This window comes from Nicotiana tabacum, chromosome 23, assembly GCF_000715075.1.
Source record: "Nicotiana tabacum cultivar K326 chromosome 23, ASM71507v2, whole genome shotgun sequence".
Lineage (NCBI taxonomy): Eukaryota > Viridiplantae > Streptophyta > Magnoliopsida > Solanales > Solanaceae > Nicotiana > Nicotiana tabacum.
The window spans coordinates 47,512,994-47,526,940 of NC_134102.1; positions in this window are offsets into that span (position 1 = coordinate 47,512,994).

Genomic DNA, 13,947 nt, shown 5'->3' on the forward strand with positions numbered 1-13,947 from the left:
AAGAAAAGATTTGACAAGGGAAAGAAAGAGCTTTCCGAGGATAGTCAGAGTAAATGCTGGACCAATCCCCTACCTACTCAGTTTCATCTCCAAGCTAGATTATATTTCCCTTATCATGGCGGATGATAGAGAGAATTCTCTTAGTTGAGAAAGATATAAGTACTGCAAATATAAGTACTGTAATCAACACTTTTCTAGATATTATTTGGTACTGTAGCGAATTTATCCAAGAACTAATTTTTTTGGAACTTTAAGAATTTATCTAAGTGCTCATATTTAGTATTATAGACTTGAAATAGATATTTGGATACATTATTTCATGAGCGATGTCTTAAAATTGCACCTTTGGATGTCTGACTTTTAAATAAAAGAGGGCCCTTTTATATCTTTTAAATGCTAAGAAGAGGATATCTTGTAACAATCCGGCCGGTCGTTTTGAGTATTATAGCCCCGTTACCTAATTTATTGCTTATCCTATATTCATTGTGGTTATGTGACTTGCCGGGGTGGTTAGTTTCGTTCCGGGATGTTTCAGAATGAATTGGGACACTTAGTCCCAAGGTTGGATGCTTAAGTTAAAAGAGTTGACCGAATGTTGACTTATGAATAAATGACTCCGGAATGGAGTTTTGATGGTTCGTATAGCATTGTATGGTGATTTTTGACTTAGGAGTATGGCCGTATATTGATCTGGAGGTTCGTAGGTCGTTTTGGCTTGAATTGGCGAAAGATGAAAAGTTGAAGGTTTGGAAGGTTGAGAAGTTTGACCGAGAGTTGACTTTGTTGATATCAAGCTCGGATTTTGGTTTCGGGAATTGGAATAGGTCTGTTCTATCATTTATGACTTGTGTGCAAAATTTGAGGTCAATCGGGGTTGGTTTGGTATGTTTCGGCATTGGTTTTAGAAGTTGGAAGTTCAATAGTTCATTAGGCTTGAATTGAGGTGCAGTTCGTGATTTTTATTGTGTTTGATTTGATTTGAGTCTTTGACTAAGTTCATATCTTTTTTTAGGACCTGTTGGTATGTTTGGATGGGGTCCCGGGGTCCTCGGGCGTGATTCGGATTGCAATTGGATTGAAGTTTGGACTTGGAGAAATCTGTTGGGTTCAGTTCTGGTGTAACCGCACCTGCGAGGAACTGGCCGCAGGTGCGGAGCCACAAAAGCGGTCTGGGAGGCGCAGATTCAGGGTTTGTCTAGGCTGGGTAGTGGCCGCAAGTGCGAGGTTGTTTCTGCATCTGCGAGCCCACATATGCGATGAAGCTGCCGTAGATGCGGATTTTGGTTAGGGGAAGCTAGAGTCGCACAAGCGGAGGAGATCCGCGGATGCGGTCCCGGAGGTGCGGGGCTTGGACCGCAGAAGCGGGAATGGACCGCAGAAGCGGCATGTCGGGGTTTTAAGTGGACTTCGCATAAGCGAAGTGTTTTTCGTAAAAGCGGAGCCGAATGTGCTGTTGGTGAGCCGCAGAAGCGAGAATGCCTGGGCAGAATGATATAATCGAGGGTTTGAGCTATTTTCTTCATTTTTGGACTTTAGAAGCTCGGCTAGTGGCGATGTTTGAGAGGTATTTCACTATAATTAAAGAGGTAAGCAACTTTTTATCACTTTTGTCCATTAATATTGAATACCCATTGATGTTTACACCTAGATTGCTTGTATTTGAGGTGCAATTTGGGGGATTTGCGGTCTATGTATTGGAGAGTAAGATTTGGGGATTTGAGGATCAATTTGTGGTCGGAATTGGATGATTTTGGTATAATTGGACTCATTATTGAATGGGTGTTCGAAATTTTTAAATTTTGTCGGGTTTCGAGGCGTGGCCCCGGGGTTGACTTTTTGGGTTGACTTTTTGAATTTGGTTAAAGTACTTAGTTTTATCATATGGAATCGATTCATATAGCATGTATTGATTATATTAATTTGTTTATGTCTAGATTCAAATCGTTCGGAGATTGATTCGCGAGGCAAGAGTTTATTGGAGCATTGAGTTGCACACTTTGAGGTAAGTAACACTTCTAAACATGGAACTAAGGGTATGAATCCTTGGAAAACGTATTGTGTGGTTTGTGTTGGGGTGACGGGCATGTGGGCGTACACCGTGTTAATCATGATTCGGCTGTTTCTTTTGGACTATGGTGTTATCAATTCTTGTTCTATCCATGAAATCCTTACTTGTTAGAGTAAATGAACTGTAATTCATGTTAGAAACCATGTTTAGGCTATGTACTTATTCAGTTGAGGCCTAGTGAGGTTATTTATGATGTTTTGAGTTATATTCTTTAACTGCAATTATGTGCTCAGTCATGACATTTCATTTGCATATCATATCTCAGTCTCCGTTATCATTTACTGTTACAATACATGTTCTTGTTGTTTGGGCTGAGTAGTATGAGATTGTGAGCCCTTGAGACTTGAGAGATTGATGACAGAGTTGGGCCTGAGAGCCGAGTTGAGATTGTTATTGTGGATCGGGCAGCACGCCGCAGCAGGCCTTATAGGCATTATATTAGCGCTTGGACAGATCCACCCCTCCGGAGTCTGACATACCAGTAGTGAGCGCAGGCACAGTGATATATATATATACGTGCTTTGGTTAGGGGTGATGGTAAGCTATATTTACGTGTTTTAGTCACATATTATACTCTAATTCACTGCACTTTATTCATGTTTGAACTTTAATTGATAGTGTTTTGCACTTATTGTGTATTTTATGCCTTGTAGGAATGATTCCGAGCTATGTACATGTTATGGAATGAATTCGAGCTATTTGGAGCTTTGAAGTTAGAGTAAAAGCCCAAGGGATTAAGCAGGGATCGTGTTCGATGGTCGAGGACCAAGTCTGGACGTCAGAAATTGAGTTTTGGTCCGTACTCTGAGAATTCCCCACAGCCATGGCGCGTGTGGTGCCGCGCTTGTGCAATCCTCTGCTGCATGTCAGAAATTAGCTCTCTGGATTTTCCTACTAATTCCCCGCATGGCGCGTCGCCCCGCATAGCGCGCCTTTGTAATTTTTACAGAGTAATTTTTCTATTTCGGCTAGGATAAAGTGGTTTCGTCTAGGCCCGACTCTACTTGGTATAAATACATGGAAAAACATTATTTTCTGGACTCTTGACATATGTTAGACCTAATGAATCTAAGGAGGAGTTGGAAGAATACAAGCACAAGGATTTCATCATTCCTTCCTCACTCAAGACCCGAGTTTGGATCGAATTTATGTTTTCCTATACTTTAACTTTGTTTGTGGTGAATTACTCCATATCTATTAAGTGGTTCTCTTTAGGTTTTGATGGATTTTGTGTATTGATGATTGTTTGTGAATTATAACTCTAGTTCTATGTATTGTAGCGCTTTTGGATGATTTAATTGTTGCATCTATATTCACTTGTTGATGTAATCGAGAGAGGTATAACTTGCGATATCTTTGCATTATATTGTTGGTTGAGTTCATTAATTCTTCTTAGTAATCGAAAGAGGCTAGTTGAATCATTGATTAAACCTAGTTAGGAGAATAATCGAAAGAGGTTTTCCTAAAGACCGATCTACTACGCATTCTTGCATATCTTCACGTGCTTAAATTGGTTCATCTTGTGAGGTTAAGACTTAATCTAGAGAAGAGTTTTTGCTGAACGTTTGAACTAATATTTGAGTGAATCTGAGAGACTCACTTAAACATTAGAAGTGAATTACCTAGAGTTAAATCCCAAATAATTATCTTGCATCTATCCTATCAACCCCTATTTTCTCCAAATAGATAACTTCCTTGCCTACCTTTGTTGCGATTGTCATTAGTCAATAGCTTTAGATTCTTAGTTAATTGTAGTTAGAAATCATAGAAATCTCAATTGTTGATCGTTTTGGATAGCAATCAAGCTAGAAATTACAAGAATATTGCTTAAATCAAATCCCTGTGGATACGATATTATACTATACTATATTTGACTAGCAAGCATAATTTAAGTGTATGTTTCGAGCTCATCAAATTTTGGCGCCGTTGTCGGCGGTTGAGGTTGGTGCATGACTCGAACTTCTGTGAAGGAAGTGCTACCATACTAGTCAGAGATAGAAAAACAACTACGATAGCTGAGGAAGGAAAGAAATCTCACCGAGACATTAGAAAATGTTGGGCATGTCACACCCCGACCTTGGGGAGCGCGACCGACGCTCAACAGAGTTAACCCTGCTCGAGCAAGCCTGCACAATGCCGTCTACCCAACTTACCCATGAATAAAGAGAAGAATACATTTCATTAATTAGACAGTAAGAGGTCATATGAATAACACCAGTTCATTTCCACTGGTTACGTCATTAGCAAGTCTCCAAAACAGTACATTGTACAATTATAGTTAAAGTGGAACATATGATACGATTACAACATTTTTAGTTTAACCTTCCAAAGACAAGATATAACCCACACTATGTCTATGGAGCCTCTAACAGAAACAAAAGAGTGCTACGACAGTGCCGGCAATAAGGCCCCGGCTATACCTCAAAACGCTATGTACATAGGACAAGAGATACAAGACCCCGAAATAAAGTGGGGCTCACTAAGTCAGCTGAGGAGAGGGTGTGCTGCTATCACTGATCGATACCACCTGCTATGGAACCACCTGCATCCATTAAAGATACAGCGCCCCCGGCAAAAGGGATGTTAGTACATATGGAATAGTACTAGTATGTAAAACTAAACACCCTCTCAATAGAACGAGTAACAGTAAACGGAGAAGGAAACATGAAATCAATAAGAGACTCAAACAGTATCAAGGTGTCAAGTTAGGGAAAGGTAAATTTCAAGTAAGTTTCAGTATTATAAGTTGGGATATCTTTAGCACCGATACACCACCGTGGTTTTAGCACGGAGTCCGATCTCAGCCCGACCGGCTAAGAAGTCTCACCCAGAGACATCCACTCACAATACCTCCATGTCCGCGGCATGGCATCCGATCTCACCACAATGCCGTGTGGGTCGACATCACATCACATCTCGCTAGCAATAATCTCATCCCATTCAAGGGGAAACAACTCAACACATCATTCTCATCCCATATAAGGGGAAACAATCTCATCACATTAACACGGGGATTTACCCCTCAATCACTCCCACACCGGTACGTGTACTTTCGAGGTTAGGTTATTTTGACCTATCCTTCCTCGGTGACTAAACGATACTCCCAAAGCATTTATTTTTAAAAGGGTTCACAACTCATTTCAACATCTTGTTCTCTCCTCTTTATTTCATTAGCACTAATGGCCCCAAATATAATATCATTGTTGGCATGTTGGCCGTATTTCATATGCTATATTTATTGTTTCACTTTCAAACATCATCACGAATCGTCAACAACAAACATTCCTATTTAAGACTTTGAATACACATTTGAGCAACTAACCAAATTAAGGGTCTTAGGCACATGTGATTTCTTACACAATTCGACATGTTAGTTTTCATTAGAATCAAGTTTTCAAATCATAACATATTAACACACATCCCATGCTTAATCACCTTCTCAAATAGTAACTCAACATAACAAGAACATTTGGAATACAAATTGAACACATATATCTTTTGACACAAGGCTTATTCGGAATAATCAATTTAAAATGAGCAACACGTGACTTACAAGGCCATTGTGGGGTTCAATTCTAAAAGAGGAGTTTAGCCAACATACCTGGCTTGGAGCTTTTCTTAATTCACTACACAGTTCCGGAAATCCTAGGAACTTTGATCTATTTAGAGATATAGCAAAATTGAACACAAATTAGGAAGGAGTTTATAGTTCCAGCTCATTTGAGCATTTTATCAAACACTAGGTGGGTATTATGATTTCAAGGTCCTCCTATGGTGGATTCCTTCATTCCACTACCCAAAGTCTATCCTATTTAGCTCAACATTCTTCCCCCAACCCTTGATAGTACATACATGCATAATGGACAACTCTCACACCCAAGAATTGCTTTTCTCATTACCTATTCCCAAACAAGATTCCAAAATTGAAGGTTACGGCTAGAATCTTACCTCTTGGTTGAAGACCTTGTGAGCTTTCTTGTTGAATTTCATGGCTTGAGCAAGATTTTGGATGAACAGTAATCTTAGGGATTTCACCTCTCACTCTAGGGCACTTCCTCTCTCTAAAAATATCAGATATTCCCCCCAAAATGGTCCCTTACATCTAATTATCGAGATAGATTCGGGTTTTAAAAATTAGAAAAATAAAGCCCTGATGTAGATCTGCGGTTGCATATGTGACCACATAACGCTTCTGCGGTCCGCAAAATGGACCGCATAATGGCCCTCCGGAATTGGGCACTTCTGCCTCACTCTGCGACCAATTTGCGATCCACAAACAAATTCTGCGGTCGCAAAATGCGCCGCAGAACTTCCCTACGAAAATTCTTTTGTTGGATCTGTGATGGGTTGTGCAGCCCGCAAAATAATTATGCGGTCGCATAATGGACCGCATAATGGTACAAAAATTTGCCCAGGTTTTTGCTTCAGTCTGCGGCAGATCTGCGGTCCGCAAGTCAGTTCTGCGACTGCAGAATGGACCACAGAAATGCCTAGAACTTCAAAAAAAATTTCTTCAACTATCGAACGCACGGTTTCAACCTAAAAAGTCCGAACCGCAGCGAGCAAGATCGCTATGAAGAATCTCTACAATCATCAACACATAAGTCTACCTCGGCATCATGAAACCCCGAGTTTTAGGTGAAATATCACGGGGCGTTACATCCTCCCCCGCTTAAGATCATTCGTCCTCGAATGAAGGCCAAAATCCGCCATTAGAAACCAATGTGACTCAGCTGCTATAACACACACCAACAGTTCCAGACTTTTGACTAACTCCCCAAATTTACAAAATTTGCGGCATAGTCTCCCCTGTAACTAGGCCTATCCGACTGTCAGAGAATCCCAGAATCCAATCCTAATAACACAACCACAACACATTGATGTAAATTAATATGGAAACAACACCGACAATAACGCCATAAACATTGCATCACTAAGAGGGAGTATCCTTAACATAGGCTGTATAGGGGAAATCATAATTTGTAGAAATTTAGCTCTTAACATCATGGATACAATTACACACCTCTTCAAATAAATTAGGGTACTTCTTATTCATTTCTTCCCCGGCTTCCCAGGTGGCCTTCTCAACCTGTTGGTTTTGCCATAGCACTTTCACGAAGGCAATCTCTTTATTTCTCAACTTCCGGACTTGCCTATCAAGAATGGCAATCGGAATTTCTTCATAAGTCAGTCCTTCATTAACCTCTATAGTCTCAATCGAAACAATAAGCAACGGATCTCCAACCACCTTCTTCAACATGGATACATGAAACATTGGGTGCACTAAAGATATCTCTAGAGGTAGTTCTAGCCTGTATGCCACCTGACCGATCCAAGGAATGATTCTGTATGGTCCGACATACCTTGGACTCAATTTCCCCTTCTTACCAAACCGCATTACCCCCTTTATGCGGGAAACCTTAAAGAATACCTAATCATCCTCTTGGAACTCAAATCCTTACGACGTATATCCGAATAGGATTTCTGACGACTCTGGGAAGTTTTCAACCATTCTGTAATGATCTTAACCTTCTCTATAGCCTGATGCACAAGGTCTGGTCCTATTAACTCCGCTTCCCCAATCTCGAACCACCCAATGAGATTTCTACATGGACCCCATACAGAGAATGTTGCCAAATCTTCAATGCAAATACCACCGTCGCAAGCTCTAAGTCATGTGTTGGATACTTCTTTTCATGATTCTTGAGTTGCCTAGAAGCAGAAGCTATCACCTTTCCATGTTGCATTAATACACACCCAAGTCCGATTCTTGAAGTATCACAATATACCACAAACCCATATGTACCGTCTGGTAGAGTAAACACTGGTGCCGTAGTCAATCTAGATTTCAACTCCTGGAAGTTCCCTTCAAAAGCATCTAACCATTGGAACTTAACTGCCTTCGGCGTCAATTTAGTCAACAGAGAGGCAAGGATAGAGAACCCCTCCACAAACTTCTTGTAATAACCTGCTAAGACCAAGAAACTGTGAATCTCAGTTGAGGTAGTAGGTCTAGGACAATTCCTCACCGCTGAAATCTTTTGAGGATCGACCTTCATTTCTTCTCTAGAGACGACATGACCAAAGAATGTGACAGATTCAAGCCAAAATTCACATTTCAAAAACTTCGCATACAACTGGTGCTGATACAGGGTCTGCAAAACTGCCCTGATATGATCGGCATAGTCCTCTCGACTGCGTGAATATACAAGGATATCGTCAATAAACACTATCACGAAAGTGTCAAGGAACGGCTTGAAAACTCAGTTCATGAGATCCATGAAAGCTGTCGGGGCATTTGTTAGCCCAAAAGACATTACCAGAAATTCAAAGTGCCCATACCGGGTCCTGAAAGCTATTTTCGGAATATCCTGTTCCCTGATCTTCAATTGGTGATACCCGGATCTTAAATCGATCTTGGAGAAGTACTTAGCACCTTACAATTATTCAAACAAGTCATCTATCCTTGGCAGTGGGTATTTATTCCTAATCGTGACCTTGTTGAGCTGCCGATAGTCAATACACATTCTCAGTGACTCATCCTTCTTCCTTATAAAAAGGACCGGTGCGCCCCAAGGTGACAAACTTGGCCGGATGAAACCATTCTCTAACAAATCCTTCAATTGTTCCTTTAGCTCCTTCAATTCTTCCGGTGCCATTCTGTAGGGCGAAATAGATATACGCTGCGTGTCTGGCATCACATCAATCCCAAAATCAATCTCCCTATCTGGTGGGATCCTAGGGAGATCATCCGGAAAGACCCCCAGAAATTCATTCACAACAGGCACAGACTCAAGTGTAGGTGCCTCAGCATCGGTGTCCGTAACCCGGACCAAATGGTAGATACACCCCTTGTTAATCATATTCGTGGCCTTAATGTAAGAAATAAACCTACCCTTCGGCACCACATCATCCCCCTTCCATTCAATCACCGACTCATTTGGAAATTCAAACCTAACGGTTCAGGTTCGATAATTAAGCTTACCAAAACATGAATAAAGTGAATACATCCCCATTATTGCATCAAAATCAACCATCCCCAATTCAATGAGTTCGGCCATGGTGTCCCGACCATGCTCCATGACAACACAATCCCTATAAACTCGCGCGACCATAATAGACTCACCAACCAGAGTAGATACAAAGAACGGTTCATGGAGCTGTTCTGGTTCTATCCCAAATTCCATAGCAACACAGGGATTGACATATGACAAAGTGGAATCGGGATCAATATATCTGTGACAACATCTGGAGAAGCCTCTATACTCTGGAGACCCTTCATAGCATATAAACGGCTGGGTCTTCCCGAACTCTGTGTACCACCCCTAGCTGCACCACGCCCTGCGGGTGCTAGGGTGCATCGAGCTGGAGGAGGTATTGCGGATGTAGTAGCTGCAGAACTAGCTGGCTATGCTGCACCTCTGCCCATGCTCTGGTGAGACGAACAACAATCCCTCTTAATGTGACCCCTCATACCACACCCATAACATATGGGCCGGTCTATGATGCAGGCCCCAAAGTGCATCTTCCCGCATCTAGGGCATGGGGACCTCCGCTGCTACTAAAATATCCCACTAGACGGACCCTGCTGGTAGGGTCCCCTAATGCCCTGGTTGGGCCTAAAGCGGCTCCCCTGCTACTGACTAGGCCCTGATAGCTACGCACTGACTAAAGACTGAGCAAAAGACTGGGAAGGCCCTGATGATCGTCCCCTGAATGCTGACCTACCACCATCACCACCAGAAGAACCACCAAAGTTGCCCGCGGACCGAGCCTTACTACTGCTCCCACGCTCCATTCTATTCTTCAATTTGTGGGTCTCTGTGGCTTGAGCAAATACCACCATCTTACAACAGTTTATATTAGAATTCAAGGCAGTTGTAGCGGTCTCATTGATAACCAAGGGGCTAAGGCCCTGCACAAACCGGCGTACTTTAGCATCCATAGTGGGAAACATATAGATGGCATATTTGGACAGGCACGTGAATCTCATATGATACTTCCACACACTCATGCTACCTTTCTTAAGGCTCTCAAACTCAGCGGTACGGGTTGCCTTAGTCTCGGCAGGAAAGAAATGATCAATGAAAGCATCGGCAAACTCACTCTACCTCGCCGGAGGGCTCCCCTCCTCACGTGAGTCCTCCCATATCTCAAACCAAGAATAGGCCACCCCTTTCATGCGGTAGGAGGCCAACTCCACTCCGTCCATCTCAGTAGCATGCATAACTTGGAGGGTCTTGTGCATCTCGTCAATAAAGTCATGGGGTCCCTCCTCAGGATCAGTACCTGTGAACACTGAAGGATCCAACTAGAGAAACCTATTCACCCTGGAACTAGTGAAATCCCCTGGCTGACTAGAAGAAGTGGGTGCAACATTTGATCTCTGGGCCTGGGAAGCCACTATCCGAGCCAACATCTATATGGCTCCCCTAAGATCCTCATCAGATACACCGGGAATGGTAGTTGGGGTTGGAGGTGGAACTGGAATATCAGTTAGATGGATCGTTGCACCCCCAGTAGGTGTAGGGATAGGTATTGTCTGATCAGGTGTAGTAGAATCAGGTAGTGTAGTAGTCGGGGAAATATTCTCACCCCTCGGGTGCTCACCCGCATCATCAAGTAAAGGATCAACTGCCAATCCTGAAGTGGCATTGGCTCGTTAGCCAGTTCTTGCTTTCTTCCTAGGCTCCATATACTGGAAATTAGAGCAATGCATGAGTTAAAGGAGGAACAATCTTACAATCAGCTTTATCGCACGATCTAAAACATCAAAGAAGGTTATTATTCCTAAATGCCCAAGTAGCCTCCTAATTATAGATGTGGTTGACAACACACCGATAAGAAGGACTCTACTAGACACGGCTCCGAGACATCCTAGGACACTTTAAAACCTTAGGTTCTGGTACCAAGTCTGTCACGCCCCGACCTCGGGGAGCACGATCGGTGCTTAACAGAGTTACCCCAGTCGAGCAAGCCTTCACAATGTCGTCTACCCAACTCACCCATGAATAAAGAAAAAAATACATTTCATTAATTAGACAGTAAGAGGTCATGTGAATAACACTAGTTCATTTCGATTAGTTACGTCATTAGTAAGTCTCCAAAATAGTACATTGTACAATCATAGTTAAAGTGGAACAAATGATACGATTACAACATTTTTAGCTTAACCTTCCCAAAGAAAATATACAACCCACACATTTTTAGTCACATGTGAATTCTTACATAATTCGACATGCTAGTTTTCATTAGAATCACGTTTTCAAATCATAACATATTAATACATATCACATGCTTAATCACCTTCTCAAATAGTAACTCAACATAACAAGAACATTTGGAATACAAATTGAACACATATATCTTTTGACACACGGCTTATTCAAAATAATCAATTTATAATGAGCAACACGTGACTTACAAGGCCATTGTGAGGTTCAATTCTAAAAGAGTAGTTTAGCCAACATACCTTGCTTTGAGCTTTTCTTAATTCACTACACAGTCCAAGAAATCCTAGCAACTTTGATCTATTTAGAGATATAGCAAAATTGAACACAAATTAGGAAGGATTTCATTGTTCCAGCTCATTTGAGCATTTTATCAAACACTAGGTGGGTATTATGATTTCAAGGTTCTCATATGGTGGATTCCTTCATTCCACTACCCAAAGCTATCCAATTTAGCTCAACATTCTTCCCCCAACCCTTGATAGTACATGCATGCATAATGGACAACTCCCACAATAATTGCTTTTCTCATTACCTATTCCCAAACAAAATTTCGAAATTGAAGGTTAGGGCTATAATCTTACCTCTTGGTTGAAGACTTTGTGAGAATTCTTGTGGAATTTCAAGGCTTGAGCAAGATTTTGGATGAACAATTAACTTAAGGATTTCACCGCTCACTCTAGGGCACTTCCTCTCTCTAAAATTTTTAGATATTCCCTTCAAAAATGGTCCCTTATATCTAATTATCGAGATAGGGTCGGGTTATATTAAACCAAAAAGAATGAAGCCCCGATGCAGATCTGCGGTCACATATGCGACTGCATAATGCTTCTGCAGTCCACAAAATGGACCGTATAATGGCCTTCCAGAACTGGGCACTTGTAAGGACCCGTAAAAAAATTTAAACCAAAAACTCGGTGTTTCTTGGTGCCAAGATAGATCCCTGCATTATATTAGTAGAAAGGTTCGGACTTTTTGGATTGAACAATACCCTACGGATTGAGAGGAAAATGTTTCACAGAAGAACGCATTTTTGCGGCCCATTATGCGGCCGCATAATCACTTTGCGGACCGCATAATGGCCGCACAGTGAAGTAGTAAGTTTGGCCAACTTGAGCTCAGTTTTGCGGTCGATTATGCGACCGCATAATCGATATGCGGACCGCATATCAATTGCATAATCCCTCTTGAGTTTTTGCGGAGGGAGTTCTGCGGTGCATTATGCGACCGCAGAACGAGTATGCAGACCGCATACTGGTCGCATACCTGGGCCGTAAGTTCAGGCCCCTGAGGGCCATTTCTGCGGTCACTTTGCGGACCGCATAACTATTATGCGGTCGCATATGCGACCGCAGACCTGTGTCGGGGCACCATTTTTCTTAATTTAAAACCCGACCCCTATTTCGTTAAAACACCCATTTAGTCCATTATGAAGCTCATTTCTTATATTTCTAGTGAGAGAGAGAGAGGGTTCTAGAGGGAGGGCCTAATTCCCACCAATTAATCTTCAAACATCACTCAAAGCTTGGAAATATTCAAGTAGAGTACCAAATTCTTCATCCAAAAAGGTAAGACTTAATCACCCCAGCTGTTAATTTCAAACATAGATATAATGGGGTATTAATAAGACGGTCCATGGGTGTGAGGGTTGTTTATCTTGCATGCATGTGATAAAGAGTGTGGAAAAAATAAGAAGTGAACTAGAACCATGAACGTTTTTCTAATTTTGGGTTCAATTTGTATATTGCTAAAATAGATTGAGATTGCTAAGAGTTCTGAAAAATTGTAGAGTCTAAAGAAGCGCAATTGAGGTATGTTGGCTAAACTTTCTCTCTTGGAATTGAATTCCATAATATTTTTGTAAGTTTCAAAGTGTGGGTTACGTATTAAAATGTTATGGCTTTGAGTCGCGTTTCAATGAATGATAGAATTGTCTAAAAGCATTTGTACTAAATTCATGCCCATTAGTGGTTGCTTTAACTAATGCTCTGATTTATAAATATATTCAGTATGATTCAAGTTCTATATACTCATGTGTTGAAATTGTATATTGTCATTTCTGGGGGAGAGTATTGCAAGAGTAAATGGTGTATTGACTGTTTATGATTTTTCATGTGTGTTTCTATTGTTGGTTGGTATGCTTCATCCTTTGGGAAGAAACCATTTGTGTTTGAAGTTTCCATTTCAAATGGATTTGAAGTATATGATTTTTAAAATATCCTATATGTTGATACTTGATGGTGATCTTTGAAATTGAAAGAGGTGAAAGTGTGGAATATGAAATACGGCCATTGTGCCAGGAATAAATAATCTTGTGAATGGCCTAATGAGCCAAGGAAATATTGTCGTTGTGAATGACTGGAAATACTAATGAGAATTCATACAATGTAAAAGATGTTGAGGTGAGTACAATTGTATTTATGATATTTCTGTTTGCAAATCAAATCAAAACTATTTTTGGGAGCATCAGTAGCAATACCGAGGAAGGGTGGGTCATAAGGCCCACACCTGAAACTACACGTACCGGTGTAGGGGTGGATTGTGATATTATTCCCCTTAATTGGGATGAAATTGGAACCCTTGTGGATTGGAAAAGTCAACCCGCATGGCATATGTGGGAAGGCAGCTTAGCTGATCGGGTGGAGATCA